This window comes from Ctenocephalides felis, unplaced genomic scaffold, assembly GCF_003426905.1.
Source record: "Ctenocephalides felis isolate EL2017-DRISC unplaced genomic scaffold, ASM342690v1 CF-g0.4_SCAFFOLD_01886, whole genome shotgun sequence".
NCBI classification, from domain to species: Eukaryota; Metazoa; Arthropoda; class Insecta; order Siphonaptera; family Pulicidae; genus Ctenocephalides; species Ctenocephalides felis.
Window position 1 is genome coordinate 159,364,390 of NW_020538040.1, and position 26,712 is coordinate 159,391,101.

General features: G+C 29.7%; 1 protein-coding gene across 1 annotated transcript in view; it reads right to left on the bottom strand.

The window, feature by feature from the left end:
- Nucleotides 1-25,347, bottom strand: part of LOC113376137 (G-box-binding factor-like) — a 242,375-nt gene extending 217,028 nt beyond the window's left edge. The window contains exon 1 of the mRNA XM_026616060.1: nt 25,310-25,347. The gene's annotated coding sequence lies outside the window, so the exon portion shown is untranslated. The remainder of the gene's footprint in view (nt 1-25,309) is intronic.
- Between the last annotated feature and the right edge of the window lie 1,365 nt (nt 25,348-26,712).

Consider the following 26,712-nt stretch of genomic DNA (forward strand, 5'->3'; position numbering starts at 1 on the left):
AGTCAATCAAAAATGTTCTTACCAAAATTCCTGGAAAAACATCATTTTTTTATGTCACCATATATATTTCCATAAAATTGATGTAATTTATTGATTTTAAATGTTGTATCTTTGATTATTAGTATAAAGTGATCGTAATAAAATGGTAATGGAAATAAAAAACCAGGGACAAAATTTTGATTTTGTGGTAACTTCACGCCTTCGGGGAAACTACTATTTATTTATTATTATTATTGCAATTAAGTAATTACTATGAGTCGACTACCTATGTATCAATCATATCATTTACGTCTATTAAATCAATCAATACGATCGTCATCGATCATTCCGACAAGTTGACATTGCGATAATAATTAACAGTGTGTAAATCTATCGAGCCATCAGAATAATGGATGAATGCGCAAACTCCTATTGTTCGACTCGGCTGGGCTGGACATGTCTATTACGCATTGTCTCTCGGCGAATGAGAGATGCCTTCATTGGGAATTGTTTCACGCTTCACGAACGAGTAATTTCATCAACAATATATTAGTCAGGGTTAATTATTTGGGCTAGTCCGTGGATTAGTAGTTAAATCTATGGGCTTTCAATCTGAAGTCCAGGTTCGATACTCTTCTCGGACAGCCTGGTGTCAAGCAGTAGTGACATTGGTTTTCATATCGGAAATATAAATAGATGCATTCAATAAAAAAAAACATTACATTATAATTATTTTAATAAAAACAGTTTTTTATTTGAATTTTATAATAACTTTTATACATCTCAAACAGACGGAAGTGTCTGGTATGTGAGATCGTACAAAATATTTATACAATAGTATATATTTAATTTATTGTTCTATAAAACCTTCAAAATGGGATATACCAACCATTGGGGTGCCATGTATAGAGGTTGCTAGGAATCCAGGTTGCTAGGAATCCATCATAACAAGCTTATAGAACTATTAAAATATTACAAAAATAATTATTTGATAATTGTGAATGGGCAACAGTTTCATCTTAAAAAAACCCAAATTCTCAATGTTTAGTCTATAACAAAATGAGAAATAGAGTTATCTATCTGTATACGATTAACAGTTATTAATAAAAGAATTGGAACAAAAAATTTTACTTTTGAGTTTTTAAAAGTAATGCGGTCTACAGATCATGTTAAAGAAAGACACTGACTAAAAGTAATGATGGAAACTTGTTTGAACAATCATACTTCATTTTTCTCTCTTTCGACCCTATGTCAAAATCAGTTGAATTGAGTTGTCATGACAACTGTCACTACCATACCGTGGCACAACCGTACTCATTGCCAGTCTTCTTTACTTACTAATGATTAGTTAATATGATGATCAATTTTTAGAGTGTTCATATTTAGTGCACATATTTTTTTAGCAAATTCTATGTAAAACATTGACTGAAAGTAATAATGTAAACTTGTTCGGACAATCATACTTCATCATCTCCCTTTAGACCCTATGTCAAAATACGTATAGTTTAGCTGTTATGATGACTGTCACTACCGTACCCTGGCACAACCGTACTCAGTCTTCTTTACTTGCTAATAATTAGTTAATATGATGATCAATTCTTACAGTGTTCATATTTAGAATTTGATTGGCTACTGCGTAAAAAGTCTAAGCTCTCTGTTGAAAATAAGTTGCTGCTATATAAATCAATCATTAAACCAATCTGGACCTACGGAATTGAGCTCTGGGGATGTGCTTACAAATCTAATATAGCTATAATGCAGAGATCTCGGTCAAAAATTTTACGTAAAATACTTAATTCTCCGTGGTACGTTACAAATGAAACCATTCACAGCGATCTCAACATGAAAACAGTGCAATTAACGTTCAAAGAATTTAAGGAAAAATACAAACGTAAACTGGACTCACATTCGAACCCATCAATAGTTGACATTACTAAACCTTATGGCATAAGGAGATTGAAACGACAATGGCCTTTAAACTTAGTCTTAGATTAGGTCTAATATAATATTATCATATTAATTGTTAAACTGAGAAGATCTCATTGGAGCTCTTCTTAGGCATCGCTCTTAAATATTGTCAATTCAGCTCATAGGAATCTTTATGTATTTCTGATTGCTAAATAAAACGAGTTAATAAAAAAAAATCTGTATAGTTTAGCTGTCATGACAAATGTCACTACTGTACCCTTACTAATGTTCATATTTTCGCTTTACGAGTATGTTTCTGATTATGTTCGCTATGCATACATATGTTATCACAGATTTCAAACAAAATAAAAAATATCGTCATCTGCTGAAATCCACCATGTGCCGATGAAAAGCAATGCATTAATTACTTAGCATGTCGTTTTAGTTGTTCCTTTGTAATGCGATCCTTCATTCAGTAATCGATAATGTCGGTAGTAATTACCACCGAGTAGCTAATGGTACGTTATGTGCCTGAATGGCCTGCATTTGCGGCAAAACCACTTCAATCGCCCATTGACTGACGGACTACCTGACTTATGAGAATATAACGCATAAAGGTACATGTGTATAAATAAAACACAAGCGTACACATATCATAGCGGTGTTGGATTAAAACAAGCAAAAAATACTAGATTGCCTACTACATGAGTACTTACAATGCAAACTCGACTTGTCTAGAACATCCTGTCCACGATGAATTGATTATGAATGAGATAAATGTGAGCAAAACATAAGACTGGTAGCGTATTATTTTCACGACTTTTTACAGAAAATGTGATCGATAAAAAAGTACCAAGTTGGAAAATAGTCACAAGAACCATTAACATTTATAGGACTGCAGAATATTGATAAAAACTGTCCTTTTACGTCGTTGGGAACTATTATTTAAAAACCTAACATTTGATTTGCTGCATTATTTATTTAATTTTTCATGAAGAACATTAAACGACATTGAAAATATGTAGTTTATAGTGATCAGAACTAAGGAATGTAAAACCGGAAAAAAAATCAATACCGGTATTCAGTGGCGGCGCTAGACCATTCGTGGGCGTCGGCGAAATTCGTTTGCGAGGCCCCCCTTTTTTGCCAGTTGCAATTTGACTAGTGGTACATGGCATCGTGCCTAAAGGCAAATTGCTGAATCTTTTCGTGCCGTAATGTAAATTTTTGAAAAGCTTTAAAAAAATTTGAAAAGTGAAAGAAATTGACTTTTTTTAATTTGAAATATTTTGTTGGAAATTTCGAACTTTTTTTCAAAGCAATCACGTTGCGTTAGCTGCTTAGAGACGAAATATCGAAGCGCGTAAACGCCGCGTTGCAGTCTAACTTAGCTCACTATTAATTAAAATCTTTATAAAATATCTGATAATTTGATGTGCATATGCCAAATGGCTTTTGTTGTGCTTTTTTACTGGATTTACAAAACCGCTAGGCGTGCCTTCCTAAAAGTGTAATCAGTTTGGCACTTTTTGCCCCGTATTTTCAAAACGGCTTATCCTGCCTTTGCCAAAAAGTAATCAGCACGTATCAATACGTACAAAAGTATTCTTACCTTCAATACATGTCAAATGTTTTCTGAATTTTTCAAATTGGTTAATCCATGTTCGCGAAATCGTCGACGAAAATGTGCCAAAATGTTCAGAAATCTTTGAAGATATATAAAAAAATTTGTTTTAGATGTTTTTGCGATTACTATAACTGTATATGAGAATTCTTTTTAATCAGATAAATACACCAATTGAAATAGACAAAAATTACACAAGTTAAAATAAACAAACTCTTCGGCAAAAATGGTTTGTTGTCCAGCTATTAGAGAAGCACTAAAATTAAATAATTATCGCAAAAAAGTTTCCTTTTGCCCAACCATTTTATTAGCAAATTTTATGTTTTTTCGATCATTACGAATAAAAAATGGTTGGAAATCACCGACTTAATAACTAATTAAACAAAATTTTGCAGTCTGCAAGTGATTAATTAGATTTAAAAAATCTATGTTCATACTAATAAGAGTGCACAAATCCGCACATCACATAGGTACTCATGGCCTAAAAGCTCGTCCCATTATTCTGAAATTTAATGAGTTTTTATAATTAATCATTTATCGTAGTTCCATAAAATTTGTTAGATGAGACTAACAAGTTTTTTTTGAAAAAAGATTTTTACAATAAATTACGAAGAAACTGTGCGGTCGATCTTGACGAAAAACAATTCAGCACGATCGCCAACTGAAAACTTTCGATCAGTTTTTTAATTTTTAAAATTGGTTCAGAAATGTCAAAATGTCGTTTTTTTAAGACGCTTTAATTTTTTGTCGACTCCATCAGAGCGGATCAACCGATTTAAAGGATTTAAAAAACATTCGATTCGTGTTGATAAATTGTCAAAGGCAGGTTCAGCGGTTTCGAAGATACAAAAAAAGTTTAAAAGGTTATCAATTTCATTTGAAAGAACTGATCATCCCAACAGAATATGTAAAAAAAATATATTGCTTTTGTTGATGGTGTGAAACAATGATTAGTTTCAAATTAACAGCTTTTTGTTATTATCTCATTGTTATTTCTCATAGATCAATTTTTATTAATCACTGATATTTAATTACTCTTTCGATACGTTAAGATTCTCACTCGTATGTATTTCCAAAAAGAACGATGATTTACAGTGTGCTCACATAAGAAATACACAAATATAAACAACCAGAGAATTAGCTTGCGCGAAGTTGTTTAGATTTAATAATCTATAATGTTGACAGACGATATTAGATAATGCTCATAAAAGATAAAAGAGTAAAATGATAGTGCATAATCACCTTCTTTACTCGCACATTATGAAAATTAACTAATTTTTAAATAATTAAAATTTTTCCGGGGCCTCTTGCGAGGCCCCCCCAGGCGCGAGGCCGTCGGCGGCCGCCGACACCGCCGACGCCTAGCGCCGCTACTGCCGGTATTTCAATATTTTTTCTTTTAAAACCGATGATACCGATAAAATACCAGTATTTTTATTATCTTAAACAAATATAAACAAAATTGATAGTTACTTGTACAAATATAACAGATTAGATATAAAACTACAACTATATACAACTAAACAATAAGTTTATTCTTTTAATAATTTAACAAAATTACATCAAATTTAATTAACTCATCATCAGTATCGAGTATATTGAGTACTTTTCACTAAAATCAAACGTATGAGTAAGAAGGATAATACATTATTATAATAAATTGTATTATCTGTATCCGATGTGTTTAATAAGTATAATTTCCAATATTTTGAAGACTTTAAAACAGTAATTTTTCTATACTAATTAAAGACCCGATACTTTTAAAATATAAATAATAACATGCTACAATTGTTGAGTATTTCTGATTTTTATTTAAAACTCCTAAAAGTTCTATATTATTTTCAAATTGCGATACGTTTAACGTAAAATAATATTTTATATAATTGTAATAAAAAGCAAAAATATTTAGTAGCGTGTATAAAGTGAGAAAAAAATAAAGATTACGCATTGGTAATTTTTTTTTTGTTTATTGTAACTATTTATGATATAAAATATTTTGGCGTAGATCACACTTCAAAAAACCGTTACATTTTTACATAAGATGAAATAATAAACATCATTATCTATCAGTCCGATTCTATTTATTGTAACACGATATGAAGCCCTTTGAAAAACAATAAATATTCAGTTTAATAGCGAGTTGACATAATATTTTGACATTTGTTTATACTATAGAACCACTTAAAGATATATCTGTTTATGCGATTATGTAATTTTAAGATAAATTTGTTCCGAGAAATTTAAAATTGATTGTAATATGTATCAACGGTATTAATACCAACAAGTTTTCGGGCGGTATACCGGTATTTCGGCATACCGGTATTGCATTCCCTAATTCAGAGTCCTGTAAGCTGTTCTAATGATTTGACTTAACTACGTCGGTTTTATAGATACCCTATCTCTATGAACTTTACTATTGCAATTTTTGTAATTATTAATGCAGCATTGTCTGAAAAGGAATCTTTCAACTTAAAAACATATTTCTATCTATACTGTCAAGTAGAAACCGATGCCACTACTGCTCGACATCAGGAATCTATGAATAAAACCCCATAGCTCGCCAAAAAATCCACGGAGCAATCCTTACAAAAATTTGAAAAAAATGAGCAATAATGTTAAAAATGAATGAGAATTAGGTCGAGAGATGAGAAAGAAAAGAAATCATAATGAAAATTGTTAGTGACAAAAATTGTTGAGAGCAGTATTTCTAGTATTTGCTATTTTATTGAAAAAGTAATGAAACAATTGTGATGCAAATAACATGATAAAAACCAATATTCAATTGCGCCAAAAAAAACAATTTGGTATTTTCGTTGGTATGTAAATGTATGCGTTTAAATTGTTCTATTACTTGACCAAGCCCATACGATTCGTGCACCTCAGGACAGAATGACTGACAAAACTCATTACTTACAACAGTAACTATGTTCGAGTAATGTATTAAAAATCGTAGGTAAAGCACTAAATTATCACAATATTTAATTCCCCACGACAACAGGTCGTGTAAAGTTAATGACTCTTGATAGAATCTAAAGTTATAAATATGCTAATGCTCATCTCAGTTGCTCTCCCAGTTGTTTTTACTATTATTTAGAAATGTGTGGATTACGTGCGTGTGTTGTGTGTACCATAAAAACATGTGCCTCGATGCAAAGACTATGAAAAGGTTTTGAAGCGGTCACGTTGGGTTTTACCTTAACAAACTTTGTTCAAACATTTTTCTCTCTGATGTGATACTGGGAGAGATGGGGGAAAATCGGGAAACATAGTAGAGAAAGCATTTATTTAATAAAATAGATAGACAAATTTAATAAATATGGTAGAGGGGCTTAAAAGTCCGCGCGTAAAGAGATCACATATATCTCAAAAACAAATAAAGTTAAGAATTTTATAATATTTGAAAGTAGAGGGCAAAAGATGTACAACAAGCTATCACCTTGATTCTTACGACGTCGCTATTAGGAGATAAATGGCAATGTTTGAAAATCCATAACAAAAGTATTTTCTTTCGTTGTTAGTTTTTTTGGTTGTGAGCACTGTTGTTTAGTTTACGAGACCTTAAAATAATTTTTAAGTACACGTTATTTAATTGTTTTAAAAGATGTATCGTTAATTTTAAGTTATATTTTTTTATATAACCTACATAGAAGCTTACACGTGGTTGGGGTAAAAAGGACCAACTGAATCTTTACCCTGACAAAGGCGTAAGCAATAAAAAATAGTACATAAAATTGTAAATCCAGTTAAAAGAAGTAATGTTAACAAGAATTAGATTAATAATTATTCCAACTCTGCTTACGAATATTTCTCACCAAATACCAGATCAAGGTTAATTACAGTGTTATCTACGTAAAAATATACCCATGAAATATATATTGCATTGCTTGAATAATGTAGTTATTATTTCGTAAAATCCCTTTAAAAGTAAAAATAAGACATTGGACCTATTTGACCACTGGCAGTCCCATTATACCCCGCCTATGAAGAAAAAAGGTGACCAATTTTTGAAAAACAGCAAAAGAACACATTTCTACAATGACGAATTACTTTGGAGTTTTACTGAACATAGTCAGATAGTTGTTTGTTTAATATGTATTATTTGTTGTGATATAATTGGTTTTCGCAATATGATTGCTCAAAGTCAAATTGGACATTGGTTTAATAACGAAACTGGTTAAGAAAATATTTAGAAGTGGGATAACGCGAAAAAAGTAAATTTTTATTACAAAAAATTATTTGAAGTGAGAAGTCTAAAAAAATCATACAGTAATATTTACACAAAACAAAAGTACATCACAAAATCGCTAATCAAAGATACAACAATTAAAATTATTATTTGAATTTAATTAAAAATATTTCTAATTATATTTAAAAAAAATATTACTACTCTATTATCACATTCTGACGATTTAACGTACTACAAAATTCAACGGCTATTAATAAACAACGTATTTGTAATACAATGAAATATGATATTTGCATATTTGATTTGTTATTAAACGATTAGTTATCATACATTACTTAATGGAATCCGGCATGTCACGGTATTTATCTGCTCATTCTGTATAATGTAACGCGGATACAAGAGGGCACTGACTATGGCAGAGGCTGGGAACCAAAAAGAAATAAAATTATAAATACTAATCAGTAGAATAATAATAAAAAAAATAATAAATACAATATGTACCTAAAATTTAATACTTTCTGTAAATATATGACAAATATACCTAATATAAAATGAGTAGTAAGGAAAGTTCTGCGAGGCAAGAAGGATAGAGTATCAACAAGTAAGCATCCTTATTTTTTTTACAGATTCCAAGTTTTTTAATTAATTCACTTTTATATAATTTACCGTTTATTCTATATAAATTTAAAATATCAAGTGTTTTCATATCAAGTGTTCTGACGTTTTCACCAGGAGGGTCAAAAAGGTCCAGAATTTGAGTGCAATCCAGTTAGTTTTTGTATCTCAAAGTTGTGTCCAATACGATTTTCTATTCATTGTGAGTTCAATTTATCTACTCCATTCTTTTAAATTTCAAAACCTGTCATTTTCTTATTTATTGGATTTGGTAGGAACGGATTTATGTTTACCTATCTATGTTTGATATATTAGACCTATACAACGTGAGATACAGATAATTAAAACAAACTATTGCAAAAATCATGAATTTCTTTTTATTTCACCCAATATTATATTTTATTATAATGCGATTTTTCTAATACTATTGATGTATGATTTATTTTGATACGCCAAATGACAGTGAAGAGCTATTTTTACTTGGAAACATATTGTTACTTATATTTTTAAGTTAAAACCAATGTTGATACTGCTTGATATCAGGCTGTCCAAGGCGGTTATAAAACTTAGAACTTCTGATTGGAAGTCTATAACCCTAAAAACTAATTATAAGTCACTGGAAAGCTCATTTCAAGACGTTTCATGTATTCATATAAAAGCCACCATTTCCAGTTTAATTTTTTTAACAATAATATAAATTTAATAAAAATGTATATATGTACTCTATTTCGCACCTTACACACAACTGTTTATTATTAAAAGTTTTCTTTAAGTTTTAGCTACTTGCATTATTGTTATTTTATATCTTCTCCTCATCAATTGCTTACCATTAAAATTACCAATTATATAGAGTAGAGCGGGGCTTAAAAAGATCCATCACCAATATCTCATAAACAAGTAAAATTAGATTTAATTTTTTAACAACAATATTTATAATTAGAGGGAAAAGATGCTATCGAGCGATAAACGGCAATATTTAAAAATCCAAAACAAAAATATTTTCTTTCATTGTTAGTTTTTTTGGTTGTGAGCATTGTTGTTTAGTTTACAAGACCTTAATATAATTTTTAAGTACACGTTATTTAATTGTTTTATAAGATGTATTGTTTTGTAAGATGTTTTATAAGAAAAATTCAACAGTTTTTTTCATTTTAACTCTGCTGATAAATATTGCTGACAAAGTACCAGATCAAGGTTATACACAGTGTTATTTCTGTAAAAAATGTACCCATAGAATTTACATGTTGCATTGTTTGAATAATGTAGCTATTATTTGGTAAAATCCCTTTAAAATTAAAATAAGACATTGGACCTGTTTGGCCGCTGGCCGTTCCAAGTTACCCCGCCTATGCGGTAAAAAGGACCAGGCGACAAATTAAAAAAAAACAGCAAACACATTTCTACAATAGCAGTTTTGCTGAAAATAGTCAAATAGTTGTTTTTTTGATGTGTCATTCGTTGTGATATAATTGGTTTGGTTTTCACAATATAATTGCTCAAAGTCAAATTGGACCTTTGTGTCTGCCCTACCCCATACATTTTTCTTCACATTTTCTAACATCTTATTTATAAGTAATAGAAGTACAATTTCAAAGTTTTTCGAAACTTTTGATTTGTCCCACAAGAATTCATTTACCTAATTTTTCCTTTCCATTTATTACCTCGTCGGCGTAAGTTTCCAACCTCTGCCATATACAATGGATTGAATCAATAATAATAAACCCGTTAATTTTCCGTGTGTGCGGCTCTCAGTCCATTAATTACATATGATATTATATAATCGAGTTATCAATTAACCGGAATGCGAGCAGCCAGCCCCGGGCTTAGAACATTGTGGCTATTCTTTCGAATGTGTGATGACTTATTGACACTGGCTAATAAAGCATATTGTTATTACTGATTGGGAGGCGTGATCACAAAAATATCATTAAATGAAGCAATTATACTCATATTCATACGGGATATGTACATACATCGTTCATATGTGCTCTAAATGCAAATGCAGATATAGACCAATCGATTAATTGAAATATACACACGTGTAAAATATGTATGAATATAGTGTTATTTAAAAGCCTCAAGCCAAAAGATAAATAAATACACATAATTAACTAAAAAAAAAAATAGAAGACGTAGTTTTGGTTACTTTTTGTAATTGCTATGTTCTGAGTGAAAATCTTTTTTTTTTATTCCACATGAATATTTTTTTAATTAAAAATTAATTAATTAAATAAAAATGTTTACTAGATTTTTAGTAAAATATTTTTGCTCTTAAATTAAACATATATTATTCTAGAATAAGGTCTTTTGAATTGTATTCGCTTTTTATACTTTATAGGTCTATATCATATAGGCCTATATAATATGCTAATTTCTTTTTAACAGATAACTTTAAATTTATTTTACCACCTGCTGCAATTATTACCTTAATTATTTTTAGTTATAAATTACTTCAAATTTATTTTCGATTAGAAAAAATAAAATTATTGATAAAATATAATTGAAAAATGTACTTAAACTTGTATATACATATATATATATATATATATATATATATATATATATGTGTGTGTGTGTGTGTGTGTGTGTGTGTGTGTGTAAGTGCATAATATATTACCTAGGCCTATTAGAGATACAAATTCTATGAAAACCTGATAAAAGTATTCAGATAGTTTTGGAATGTAATACTGGATAAAAACTAAAAAGATAAAATGAGCCGACAAAGTCGCAAATGATATAAAACCGCTAATAGCTTATAAAGGTATGACTCCAGACATTTAATATTGAAGCCATTTAAAACAAATAAGAAACTGGAGTGGACTCATATGGCAAGAGCACGTACTAGTGTAACAAATAGAAAACAGACAACTTTATGACAAAAAAGAATGCAGGTTGAAGAAACATTCTTGTATGAAATTATTTTTATTTTTTTACCAGATTTACGAAATGGTGTGATATAGCATTAGCTAGTATTGTGTATTTTTCTGTTTATGATAAATGAAGAAGTGAAAATGAATAGTTTTATATAAATATGCTCTATATGAATACTCTATAAACTATAAATATTCCTTCTACATTCTATATCTATTAATTACTACATTAAAGGAAAAATACTCTTCCATATTTTGATTAGTTTTAAATGGCCTAATACAAGATTTATCTACTGATTATAATTCCTGTTTAATTTATTATAATTCAATCACTGGTAGATTTACAGTATTGTTAAAAATTTTAATACTGCTCCGTCAAGTGTATGTTAATGTGCTTATTTTGACGGTAATATATTCATTTCAGATATGGACATTGTACAACACCGAAATATCATCCGAAAAGTTGATATAATCCATAAACTACTTGTTTTTACGTATGCATACATTATGCACACACTTTTCAAGGCAATTCGAGAAGAATATACGAGTTTCTATGTGTAACTATTTTTTGTACTAACCTATTTCATTTGACAAGTAACCGTTAAAATTATCTTGTATTTGAGATATATAGTATACATACACACATACATAGACGCACATACACACATACATACATACATACATACATATATATATATATATACACATATATATAGGGTGGGACGGGGCACAAAGGTTCAATTTGATCACTTATATTGTGAAAACCGAACCAATAATATCACAAAAAGTAATACATATCAAACAAACAACTATCTGACTATGTTCAGTAAAACTCATCAATGCAGAAATGTGTTTTTTGGCAAACAGATCCAATGTATTATTTTTAATTTTAAAAGAATTTTGCGAAATATTAACTACGTTATTTAACTAATGTAAAAAATAAATTCCATGGGTACATTCTTTAGAGAGAACACTCGTAAACTATTTAATTATTATTAAGCTAGTATCCTAAAAATTTTCTAGATCTGACATAAGATATTATCATAATTGTACAAAACAGATAATCTAGAATGCTAATTAACATTAAAACTAAATTATTTAAAACAGTAAAAACTAAATTATTTTTCCACAAATTCTACTCATCAATACCTTCTTAGTATAATCACATAATTAATATTATGTATTTGATAGTAAAATTCTATGAGTTCATCTTTGTTAATTTACGACCGCTTCTCCAGATATAAGTATACTTGTTTTAACAAACAAGTTATCAATATAAAAAAAAGAAATACTGTAATAACACATGAGCCATCCGCATCGATAAATATATATTTTTATATCCATACAGTTATTTAAATGCCGGTAACCCAAAAGCGCGTAAAGATTTCAACAATTAACATATCGGAACAAAAAAGCGCGCTTTGACTCGTGCCCGGAACGCTGCCGGTTTTGCGAGACGAACCGGAACACATGATACAACATGGTCGAATGTTAAAATCACAGTTAAGTGCGATTTTAACATACACACACTAATACAAACACACACACACATACACAGACATATGTTATATATAAAATTCTTCTGTACAGATGTATGAAAGAATAATCCTCCTAAACGATTATTCAAATTTTAATGAAACTTTCTGACATCTGAAATAAATGAAAAAAATTGCAAACACAACATATCATTGTTTGACATTGAAAATATTTTGACAAATGAGAATGTCATCTGCCAAAAATTTCAATTCACTTATGAGCCTAGACAACATTAGAATACAATATAATAATGATTATAAGTGAGAAAAATGTAATGTCTACATTATCATTACCGAAAACCCACAGATATATCTTAAATATATATAAAATTCTCTTGTACAGATGTATGTAAGGATAATATTCCTAAACTATTATTCGGATTTTAAAAAATCTTTCTGAAGTCAGTTAAGGGAATTTTTTAGAATGTTGTGATTATAGACATAATCACATATATTGCAAAAAACAACAATCATTGATTGACATTGAAAATATTTTTACAAATAAAAACTGTCATCTGCCAGAAATTTCAATTCACTTACGAGCCTAGACAATATTAGAATATAATATAATAATGATTATAAGTGAGAAAAATGTAATGTCCACATTATCAATACCGAAAACGCACAAATATATCTTATATATAAAATTCTCCTGTACAGATGTATGAAAGGATAATATTCCTAAACGATTATTCGGATTTTGATAAATCTTTCTGAAGTTTGTTAAGGGAATTTTTTAGAATGTTGAGATTACAGACATAATCACATATATTGCAAAAAACAACATATCATTGATTGACATTGAAAATATTTTGACAAATGAGAACTGTCATCTGCCAGAAATTTCCATTCACTTATAAGCCTAGACAATATTAGAATATAATATAATCATGATTATGAGTGAGAAAAATGTAATGTCTACATTATCATTACCGGAAACCCACAGATATATCTTAAATATATATAAAATTCTCCTGTACAGATGTATGAAAGGATAATATTCCTAGACTATTATTCGGATTTTGATAAATCTTTCTGAAGTTTGTTAGAGGAATTTTTTAGAATGTTGTGATTATAGACATAATCACATATATTGCAAAAAACAACATATCATTGATTGACATTGAAGATATTTTGACAAATTTGAACTATCATCTGCCAGGAATTTCAATTCACTTATGAGCCTAGACAATATTAGAATATAATATAATCATGATTATGAATGAAAAAAAATGTAACGTCTACATGATCATTGTCGAAAAGCCGCTGAGATGTGTCAGAAATAATAATATAAAATACAGTATATGTTTGGCAGATGAAGTTCTATATTTCAGTTTGACATATAAATTTTTTAAACGTATGCATGTCATATTTTGCCTTACTTTACTAAATTATTTCACAATTCCAAAAATAAATTAACTTATTCAAAAAATTTAGAAACTTGATTGTGTCATTTTTTTAAGCATTGGATATGGAATATTTAGTTAGTTGATCATAGATTGTATAGTGCACATATGACTAGATTTGACGAATTAATTCACTTTAAATATAAATTTAAGTAATAATGTATAATAAGTTATTAATAAAAAAATGTAATTAAGTTAATATAATTACTGAAAACCAATTGAAATATTGAATTATTGAAGCAATTATTTTGGGTGGAAAAATCCAAGGTAATATTATACTTTTACCGCGGATACTATAAAAATACATTTTTTTCTGAACTTGTTTTACTGTTTAAAAGATTGCAATTTCCAAAGTGTATTAAGTTAAGACCATAAATGAATCACAAAGGCAGGACATTAAATAGGATATTATAAAGTATAAGTTCGGATATTAAAAATTGTTGGAGTTTTTGAATTGTAGACGTGGGTACAGGACAACGTCTGTCGGGTCATCCAGTACATATATATATATATATATATATATATATATATATATATATATGTATAATATACATATATATACATATACATATACATATATATTCTAATATACTTTCGCACTGATTGTATGTATATATATACATTGTATATATATATACATACAATCAGTGCAAAAGTATATTAGAACTTTTCCTTATATTTTTTTAACAAGTTACCTCATTACTATCAACGCATGGTTTACAAAAAACTCAAGATGTTAACTCTTCATAATTGTATCATTACTACATATCTTCACAGCTAGATAAAACAAAACCAGAAAAATTACAAAACATATTCCAGCTGAGGTCGTAATTCAAAATACTTTATTATGCCCATTGTCTGACCGTCGTATGCGTTTATCTAATCACTAACAACACGACCATTCTTTCAAGTTGTTTATTTTGGTATTATTAAAAAATGTCATCGTAATTAAATAGCCTATTATATCATATTTATCTCTTGTCTTACCCAAGCTTTATCTTAATGTTAATCTGGAATCTTTGGGAGTGTAAGAAAGCTGTGAAGGCGATGGATTGTCTCATTCTTTCTATTTTTTTATTACCGCAGTTTATAATCATTATTCATATTATTTTTGAGATTCATATACATTTTATTTCTTATAATCTTGAAATGCATTTTTTTAATTGACAGTTTTATGAGATCATGGTAAAAGACAAAAGATTAATGTGGTTTTTTATTTTTATTACGGCAATTATAATTTATTAATTTTTTATATATTTTATTAATTTCTTAATACCATTATACTGCTTCACTGCCGATATCTCAAGTAAAGTTAAATTTTTTTAACAACAATATTTGAAAGTAGAGGGGAAAAATGTATAACCAGTCATCAACATGAATATTACGATGTCGTTATCTGGAGATACATGGCAATGTTTGAAAATCCATGGCAAAAGTATTTTCTTTCGTAGTTAGTTTTTTTTGGCTGTGAGCACTGTTGTTTAGTTCACGAGACCTTAATATAATTTTTAAGTAAACGTAATTTAATTATTTTGTACGATGTATTGTTATTTTTAAGTTAGATTCAACATCTTTTTATATAACCTCTATAAAAGCTTACACCTGGGTGAAGTAAAAAGGATAAACTAAACCTTTACCCTGGCAAAGGTGTAGACAATAAAAAATAGTAAATAAACAGTAAATTAAGTTAAAAAAGGCAATTTCACAAGAAATAAATTCGATATTCGAACAAAGTTATTCGAACTCTGCTGATGAATATTTCTGACCAGATCAAGGTTTTATACAGAGTTATCTCTGTAAAAAATGTACCCATAAAATTTATATTTTGCATTGGTTGATAATGTAGCTATTATTTCGTAAAATTCCTTCAACATCAAAAATAAGACATTGGACCTGTTTGCCCCCTGGTCGTCCCTATGGGGTAAGAAGGACCAGATGACAAATATTTTTAAAAAAATAACACTTTTATATAATGAGCTGGGAGTATTACCGAACATAGTCAGAGAGTTGTTTGTTTGATATGTGTGTTTTATTGTGATATAATTGGTTTGGTTTTCCCAATATAATTGCTCAGGGTCAAATTGGTCCTTTGTGCCCCTACCTTAGAAAAATTTAGCAAATTATATCATTTACTACCATTACACTTATTGTGAGAAAATGTATGCGTGCATGTGAGCAAAGGTATGTGGCTCAAACTCACGTCTATTCGAGATTAACGCAGTTCTTCACTTTCACAAAGAGAAAATTATTGAGCTATTGTAGAAATCTAATAACGCATATAAAACGAGTTATATGATATATTGCAAGATAAATAATTAGTGATAAACAAGAGTCTAGAAAATTAATAAAATGCGTACAACGTTTTGTGAAACGTAATCCAATCCATCTCCAATAATGGACAAGTGTGTTCGTGTTTTGTTTTAGAAATCTCTTGAGATAATGAAGATATAGAAAATGAAACAAAATATTTTCATGATTGGTAAAAAAGTGGATAAACGATCAGGTTTGATTTTATCTGATGAAATAATTCAAACAGTAGTAAGAAATAAATTTTATTAAAAAATTAAAATTTCACGTAATTGCTTTAACTATAATTATTCAAAAATATACTTCAAGATATACTTTCATAATTATCTATTAATTTTGACGAATTTTCTTGCTAAAACCCGGTATGCAATTAACTCTTGCTCAAGTTATTTGCAGTCATGTTCTACCGTTTACTATTTAAGTCTCATCTAATTTATAATTAACTTATTAATTCAGCTTGTTTAGTTATATTGCTGATATATTTTTTTTTACTAAAATTAAATCATTTTAGTAATTCCTGACTTAAAACTTGTATGTGTTGTAATACGAACAAGGAATAAATAGCAAAAAAATCTGAATGATTTTTTTTTTCAAAATTTTGATTTAAAGTAATAATGTATCATAAGTAATGTTAACATAAATAGAAGTATTGAAATATTTAAAAACTTGTTACAAAATATTTATTTAAAATCTTACATTCTATAAAAATGTACAGGCAATATTTTTAAGACTATTAGTCAATATTTATAAACTATAATTGGATCTTTTTAGATGGACATTCAAAATAAATTATTAATTTGATTTAATTTGATGAAGTCTTCAATATTATATTATAAAATAGGATATATTAGGATCTTTTGCAATTGTTATTCTGAGAAACTATTTTTATGATGCTTTGAGAAACCACTTCAATTGTCAGAGTGGAAAACAGAAAGATTTGTATCAGGAAGTAAATTTTCAGTATAATGGCGTTTGTACAAAAAAATAATTTAAATATATATATATATATATATATATATATATATATATAAATGAACAGATATAATACATTAAGATCATTTGTGATGCGTTCAAAAAATAAAATATTTATTAATAAAATGTATAACTAAATATTCATCACTTCAATTGTCACAATTCTTTTTCATAAATTGCTCAGAATGTTTATAAAACAGTGTACGAAATAATGAAACACGAAGAACATGGACTATAAATATTTTTGTTTAAAATTTCAATTATACAGCTCATTCATTATGCTATATATACAATCATATAAAAGTGAAGTTTTTTTTCTTAAATCGCATTAAATCAAAATCGTGCATAAATAGTGTTTTGTACTAATTATAAGGTGAACATCCCGGTTTGGTCGAGACAGTCCCGGATTTCCTTCTTGTGTCCCGGGTTATTGTAAAAGCAATATTTGTCCCGGATTTGAATCTTTTGTACCGGGTATCCGAAAAGTATAGGTCTAAATTGAATGTTAGCTCTTACTTGATAATAAAATTACAACTATCCATCAAATATCTGAAAATGTTATGAACAACTAGTATGCTTGCATAAGAAGGGCAGGTTAAAATAGCTTCTCACAAAAATTAACAAAAATTATGAAAATGAACTTCTTGACTGCCTGGAATAAGTGCTAATTATTTGTAAATTTCTATGAAAAAAAATGAATAAAATTTTATAATAGGTTTGAAAGCAAAAAAACATATAGATCCAAAAATATAAAATAAAATATAACATATAATCGAATAATAAAGTTCTTAGTCAGTATAATTCAAGTTTTTTAAAAAATTACTCATTTAAAAATGACGGTATTTTGCATTCTTAAATAGTATTTGTTATTACCGTCCCGGTTTTGACTTAAAAAAATATGGTCACTTTACTTATACTCGTGCGAGTGAATTTTTTTTAGTGTTGATTAGAAATCACGTAACGATTAAATCATCACCGACATTGTATTGCGACTAATCTATGCTTGTCTTGGTCGTTAATTTAATTCAAAACGAATGTAAAATAATTGAATTTATCCGCGGCTCTCATGAATGGGACTATTAACAATGCAGCCGAGAAGCGCGCGAATGGGCCCGCGTGTGTGCGCGGTTCTATGTACGGCAAACAAGACGTTCGAAATAGACAATATTTTTGCCAGAGTTTCGCACATGTGCACATCCGTTCCAGAAGCGATATATATAATGCGAAATGCAAGTGTATCAGTGTTATGAGAATGACACTCATAGAGAGACGACTTCCTGCCTTCATTTGCATATGTCAACGTTATTAATACCAATACGCCCGTGCGAGAGTAAAACTAAACTGTACTCGACTAAAACTCATTTTATTCATGCATTTATTTTATCCTGTGCAAGAAACGTCTTTTATATCAACTGCTCCGGCTTAAATGCCTCTATTATCTATGTGCGACCAAACGGTGAGACGGCATCCCGAGCGCGGTTCCTCTACACAGGAAAGGATTCTAGTAATTGTCTAATGCCTTAGGTGGCGGAAAACTTGGATTCAATTTTGTTCTTTTTTTCTAATTTATTTTTGTAAAAATGTCATTATACTGAAAATTTCACCTCTACTCTGCTTCTCACCCTGACTCTTACAACTGAACCTTTTGCGCGATTTTATTTCTCAAGGTGCGACTGTGTTGTGCCACTTTTTTTTTGATCAGCAATATTTTTTTTAATTTGCCAGTTAGCTGGGAGAAAAGTAAATTAAATGGTAATTACGAGGAAATTCTGAAATACTGTCTTTAAATACTATGCATTAGTAATAAAACCAAATCATACAAAAAAGAGCCAGTGGCACAACCGACCACATCCGAGGGACGGTTGTGACAGCGATTGGGGTCAGTAGCGATAGGCATAAAAATAGATTGAAAACAATAAGTATAAACACCAAAATGGTTTATAACGATTTTTATTGTTGCTAATAACAACAATAATTAACACAACACAAAATAAACATTTAAACAAAGCTTTATGAATGAAATACAACAAAACATTTTTTAAACAAATATAACAACAATTCTTAGTGAAATTTTTATTACAGATTAGTTACTTTTTACAACAGATCATGTCAACGTAGGACGCCGACTGAAAGCAATAATGGTAGCTTCTTCGAACAAACATACATCATCTTTCTCCTTTTGAACCTTATCTCAAAAACATAATAGCCTAGCTCTCTTTCCTATTGCTACTGTGCAAAAACCGAATTTTAAGACTACAAAAAAACGTTTATCAAATATGTATAGTCTATATAATTTGTGATCCTATCATGATTTTAATTTTACAAAAATTTAGAGTAAGAATCGAATGATTTTTTTTTGACACCTATGACATTATTCCAAGAACCGCCTATACACCTTACAAAAATGTGTGATGAAACAGAAAGTAATGTTAAGATAAATAATAGAAAAATCTTGTTTAAACATTCATAGAACATTATTAGTGTAGGCAGAAGCACGTTTTAGAATATAACAAGAATAAGAAAAATATGCATAGATGTCTGTTGAAGACCTGAAAATTTTTATTAGTCATCTTTCTATAGGAATTTTATTGTTCATGAAGTCTCGGAAAATTTATACATATATATATATATATATATATATATATATATATATATATATATATATATATATATATATATATATATATTAGGATGGTCCTTAATATGGACATTTTCGAATTTCCCTGCTCTCAAGGGCTCAATTTTAGATAGTGCGTAATTCAATCAAACTTCGTATGAAAATAGCAATTAAAAAAAATAATTTTTAAGTATAACTTAGTGACAAATTTTGAATAAAACTCATTCATTTGTTTGCTAAATTATATCTAAAAACATTTTTAAAATTTTTGAAAAAAATTTCATGCTATTTCCATACAACACTTTGATTGAATTGCGCACTATCTATAAAATAATATTAAAAGCTAAAACTTTGAGAGAATTGTTTTTTTATTGATTTGGAACAATTTGAGCCCTTGGGAGCAAGGAAATTCGATAAGTTTTGGATATATTAAAGTAGTGGTCGATAACACTAGAATTTTTTTTATTTTTGAATAGCCGTACTAAACTTTTTAAGAAATTTTATATTTGATAAATACATACATCAATTTAGTCGTATCATAAACTATATGTATTCTCTTTAAATACTGATGCTATTTAATAATTGTAGTAATAAATCCGAATAATCCCCCTATGTAAGTAGTTAAATACAAAATAAATTTATTTTGAATATGAACTAATTTACTAAAGCAACTAGCCATACATCAATCAGTTGTCAAGTAATTACAGACAAAAAATTCATGCAAAATCGAGCCAAATAATATGTTTGACTAATTATAATTTGTAAAAATGTTATTGCAATGGATTTGTTCAATAAGTGAGAAAACAATTCTTTATCAAACGTTCTTTATCATGTTCACCTAAAAATAGCACAATTAATTTTTTTAATAAAATAAAATTTTAGTAACAATTTATATCTTGATTAAATATAATTTGGAAAAGCTTCTTTGTAGTGCTTTAGTATTACTCTATAATTTTTTTTAATTACTGTTCGTTAACAAAATTGTATTGTTCTAAAATACGATATTTTTAGTATTTCCTCAAGCAAATCTGTAAAATGCCATTGTTGTGAAAATACAAATGATTCGAACCCTTTAACTGTTCTGATACTATTTTGAATTCTTCTGACTGTGTTGGCTAAGAAAACAACACGAGCAAACTATTCTGAAATGCGTTAATCACAGAGGCAATAGTATAATATTGCATTCCGAAACCCAAATTATTTATTATCGTGTTCAACTCTATCCAACGAAGCATTCTTAGCTAGTATTTAAATAGACATAATAATACTGTTAATTAATAATATAATTAACTTTATAAATAAAATATGTGATATGAATAAAATCTATTTTAACCAAGGAAGTAAGAATAATCATGCCAAATTTATGGTGTTTTATTATTAGTAGATCAAATCCCTATCGGAAGCGATTTCTGTATTTTAAACATTGCTCAGTTGGCTAAGGCACATTTCTTTCAACTGATTTCAAGAGTTCTCAATTTGAATACTTATGCCGATGTAGCATTCAAATTAAACAACTCTTTAAGCATGAGTTATACCACCTAACAGTCCATTACGTTGTCAGCTTTTGCAAACCCTCAAAAAGAATTACTGTGACACAGATGCTTCAAAAATACTACTCGGAGAGGCCGTGTACGAAAATACATTGCCGAAACCTATTAGTTTTAATATCATATTTTTATAAAACAAGCTAGAGGAAAAATTTATGATAAGCTCGGCCGTAAATCATATTACTTTGAAACATATATTCTAAAATTATATTTCTGAGTGTTGTATGAAATGTGAAAACATTTGATAGGCTGTTGCGAAGCGCATAAAGTAAGTCTGTGGAGCGCCCGCCGATACACGTTGATTGTTAAAAATATCTGGACCTGAGAACATATTCCGAGTCTCGGATCAACTCAAATTTTCATCATAATAATACAACAATCGATTATGACTTTAATATCGAATTAGTATTCTGCTTGCGATTTAATCGATGCCGAATTTTATCGGTTCAATTTGTAATAGAAAATAATAACATAATATAAACCGTCATAAAATTTAATAACCTTATTATGGTGTATAACAGCGATTCCTAAAGTGGCTCATATGAATCCCCAGAAGTTAATGACAATTTTCAAGGGGTCAGCAAAAAAATTGCGGAATCCACAAAATGAAAATTGGGGTCCACGGTAGAGAATCACAACATACCATGTTAATATCTATTTGCTTATATTATACTATATATAATAAAAAGTTATGTTCAATATTTATAAATAGACCTAAAAACTATGAAATATTGTATATTTTTATAAAATTTTATAAAAAAAATGATATAGGGTAAATAGAGGGTTCATGGCACAACTCAAGGAGTCCATGCTACATAAAAGTCAGAACACCAGTTAAAAGATAAGATAATCTTAATATATTAATAATCCTAATATATAATATATTAATACTCGATAATTATCCTTAGTTTAATAATAACTGCCCTAGAGCAAGTCCGTAAGCTGAGTTAAACTTCAACTAATTAGGGAGCAATAGTGTTAGAAATTTCCCACTGCCATTTCACACCGCAGTGCCCGAAATGGCTTAATTTTGATTAGAAACATATTTCTGATCTATATTTTCAAGTAAGAATAGACATTGCTGCTGCCCGATGCAGATTGTCCATGAAGACGGGGTTCGAACTTACGAGCTCGTGCGTTTGACTGTTATGTCATAGATATCTTATATGCATATATAATGTATTTTTATAAAAAATAAAGTAATAATGTGGCTATTATTACATGAGACAATTAGTAAATGCAATCATATGTATCAAAATCTATTAATTCACAAAATTTAAAAAAACGGTTAGAGTATGTACACGTTTACCATATTACATTACATTTTATTACTATAGTCAATAGATATAAATTTACAGAATCGATAATAAAATGTATTCCATTCTCAAGTTATTACGAAGCCTGTCCGGCTTGATATGAAATCCAGAAGCCAGAATTCATTTTATAGGTCTATTATTAAGACAGAGTATATAATGTATATGATTATACCCAATCCAAATTATTATGATTGGAGCAACATGCCAGCGACTAAAAACAATATAAGCGAGGACCACGAGATCTGCTTCAGAATTACAAAATTACTGACATTAAAAGAATTATCATTATCCAATATTATACACGGCTATAATTAAAACAAACAACTTGCTTGTAAAACTTTATGAAAATTATATGTGCTTGGTAGCACTCGTAGAAATAGAAGCTAATCACATTGTTAGATTACAAAACCATTTAATGTTCGAAAGCAATTACAGATTAGTTCTAAAGATTAAGACAACAGATATTTTCTTGCTGTCGAACACCTGACACATGTCATGTAGAGAAATCACAATATTTTTTCAGACATAAAACGAGGGGAACAACACACTCTATTCGAGTATCGGTGACCTGCATTCGAGGAGATCACTACATTATGACGGGATTTCTTGCCGAATCATTTCTGGGATACCACAGTGATATCGCGGTTGTGTAATCACGTACAGTATTGTATACAACAAGTGCATTTAATTTATCCCCTTCGATTCTCTCGACTGATAATGTACTACATACTACAATTGCTGATGAACTTAACAAAACATACGGTTCGTATCCGAAATTATATAAATAGACATTTGGTAATGACCGTTATCGCTTGTCAATTTCATGTCATTGCTCCAGTTGCAACAGATTTAGCAAGTAAATCATACACATGCGATATGCAAGTGCAATTGAATCAATAAATAATCATTTTGTGTCACATGTTGGGCGATGTCGTAGCATAATTGGAACAAAAAAACGGGTGATGACGTTTAAAAAAAATGTATCGAGACTGTTGTATGTCAAGTGCTTAGTTTTTACGTATAGCCGGAAAAAGCATTTAAAACAGCATATAACAACATGATCCCAATAGAAATGAAAAAAAACATAGCATTTTCAAGTACTTTTAGGAATTCACACAGCGGTTAATACTCAATATCTAATTTTTTTTCTAGAACTACAACAGAATTACCAATAATAATTTACTGTTTTGAACAAAAAATTTAAACCGGACAAATCCAATTCATAAAAATGCATAAAACGCACGTTTCAGCTATTCAAACATTCATGTAAATGCCATTGTGATATTTTGAATGCGCATAAGTTTTAGTATATTTATTGAGTGGACAATGGCACCAATATTAACAATGTAAAATTTCTGATTTGGACATGCATAAAATTAGAAAACTACGCAACAAACATTAATAATGTATTCACGTCATGTATTATATTCAATGAACATCTAGTTAGCGTTTGCACTAATGGTTATGGTATTGGGATGGCACAAATGATTTGGGATAGTTATTGTCATTTACATTCCATTCTTAACAATTATTTACATGTTTGAACATGACATTATGTGTTTTGTATTCAGTCAAGCTTATAATTATGAAATTTTAAATGTCTTTTTCTTTTGTACCTAATTTTCATTGTATTGACAATTAGTATTGATTGAAGAATTCATTAAATAGCAGGCATGTAACAAAATTAACAATTTTTGTAAAAAATAATGATATATATATATATATATTAGGGTGGTCCTTAAAATGGTCATTTTCGAATTTCCTTGCTCCCAGGGGCTCAAATGGTTCCAAATAGATAAAAAAAAACATTCTCTTAAAGTTTTGTATGGAAATAGCATGGAAAAATTTTCAAAAATTTCAAAAATGTTTTTTAGATGTAGTTTAGCCAACAAATGAATGAATAAATATCATTCATTTGTCGCTAACTTATACCTAAAACATTTTTTTTAAATTTTCAAAATTTGTTCCATGCTCTTTCCATATGAAGTTTGATTGAATTGCGCTCTATCTAAACGTTAACATTCACTAACGCTAAAACTTTCAGAGAATTGTTTTTTATCAATTTGGAACCATTTGAGCCCCTGGGAGCAAGGAAATTCGAAAATGACCATTTTAAGGACCACCCTAATATATATATATATATATATATATATATATATATCATATATAAAGGAATAAAAAACAAATCGCTACAGACAAAATCGATTCTGAATGTCATATGTATGAATTTACATATTTTTTACATATTACCCCATGACATAAATATTTAAAATATTCGTGATAAGATCAGTTGCGCCCATATCCCCTTTGAGGACAATATAACTCGTGCCGCTTTGATGTTTCACCACATAATATATCATTCAAAATGATCTATATGACGAAATGTAATAACATGACAATGATGTTTTGATAAATAAACTGACTAACCTTTGACAGGCTCAGGTGCAATCTTCGACTGTCTACACAGTGTAGGAGAGTTAATTTATAATATTATGTTTAACACATGCATTAACACTGCACTATTCATTCAATATGTAATCACGTTCATTTATTATACTAATTCGACCAATATCACACACGTCAATCTCGCGTAACACGTACACGAAAGTGTTTCTGATTAAAAAAAAACTAATCGGCTTGTAAGTCCGGTAGAGCCGCGCGCTAGGGCGGCTGTCACACAACACGATTACACTCAGTTGAAGAAATTGAACCAGAGATCCGGACAATGTTAAATTAATAATATGATCGATGTTTCATGGTGATCATCATAGTCCGCACACTTTAGGGTGATTATTACATCCTTTGTTTTCATATTCGCCTCATAGCGGTTAAAAATTATTGTCGGCGTATTTAATTCGACACATCACGATTATGTAAAATTTTTGACTTTTTCAAAGCAAACTGTTTGTAAAGTGTCACACGTTAACATGTACGCGAAGCGGTCGTCGGTTGTTGACAATCGCACGCGGCAGTCGTGCGCTACGTTCCGGTAGCCAAAGAAAGCCGGTTGATCTCGCGTACGAGGGCCCTCGGGAGAAAAAAGGCCGTGCCGATCTGTGTGAGAGAGCTGTTGCGTCGCTTCTTGCTTGCGATAGACTGCGGCCGCCGGAGCACAGCGTCTATCCCGAGATCTATTCCGTCTCGTTCTCTGCGAGAGATGGTTCTCTGGGTGCCCCTCTCCGCTCTCCAAATCGACGTAGATCGCTGTGAGTCCGCACGCGTGCTTTTTTCGAAGCGCGCGCTACGAGGACACGCCTATGTCGACGCCCATGCGAGTGCTGCGTGGAGACGGCGGCGAGGCGTCGCGACGCGCTGCGCATCTTGACACCGCACCGCAGAGGCTGCCGATAGTGGTCTCGCTCGGCCGCATACTACATACAACACGCAAACCGCGGACGAGAATCGCACGATTGTTCTGACTCACTATGTGCGAGACTAAATTCGCGATAAAAATCTTTAGTATGGGACCTTTTATGTAATAGAGTGTGCAAAAAGGTAGAAAACCGTAATCGAACATTTTGTATCGCAGAAATAGGAAGATAACATCAGAATGTAATTTTTATACAAAAAATCGATAAAGAACGAGAACAAATAAAATATCATAAATATATAGAGATAATTATGAATAATCAATATTTTCATATCTTAACACCTAATTCCAAAAGTCAAATTCAAAGTGTTACTAACTAGCAATGCCAAATATTGTGACTTCCGTCATATTACAGTAAATATGAAACACAATTTTTATACAATTTTCGAAACTTTTTTCCGGAAGGTGATATTTAGATACTTTTTCAACATGTTTGATCATAATTTAGTAGGGGCTCGCC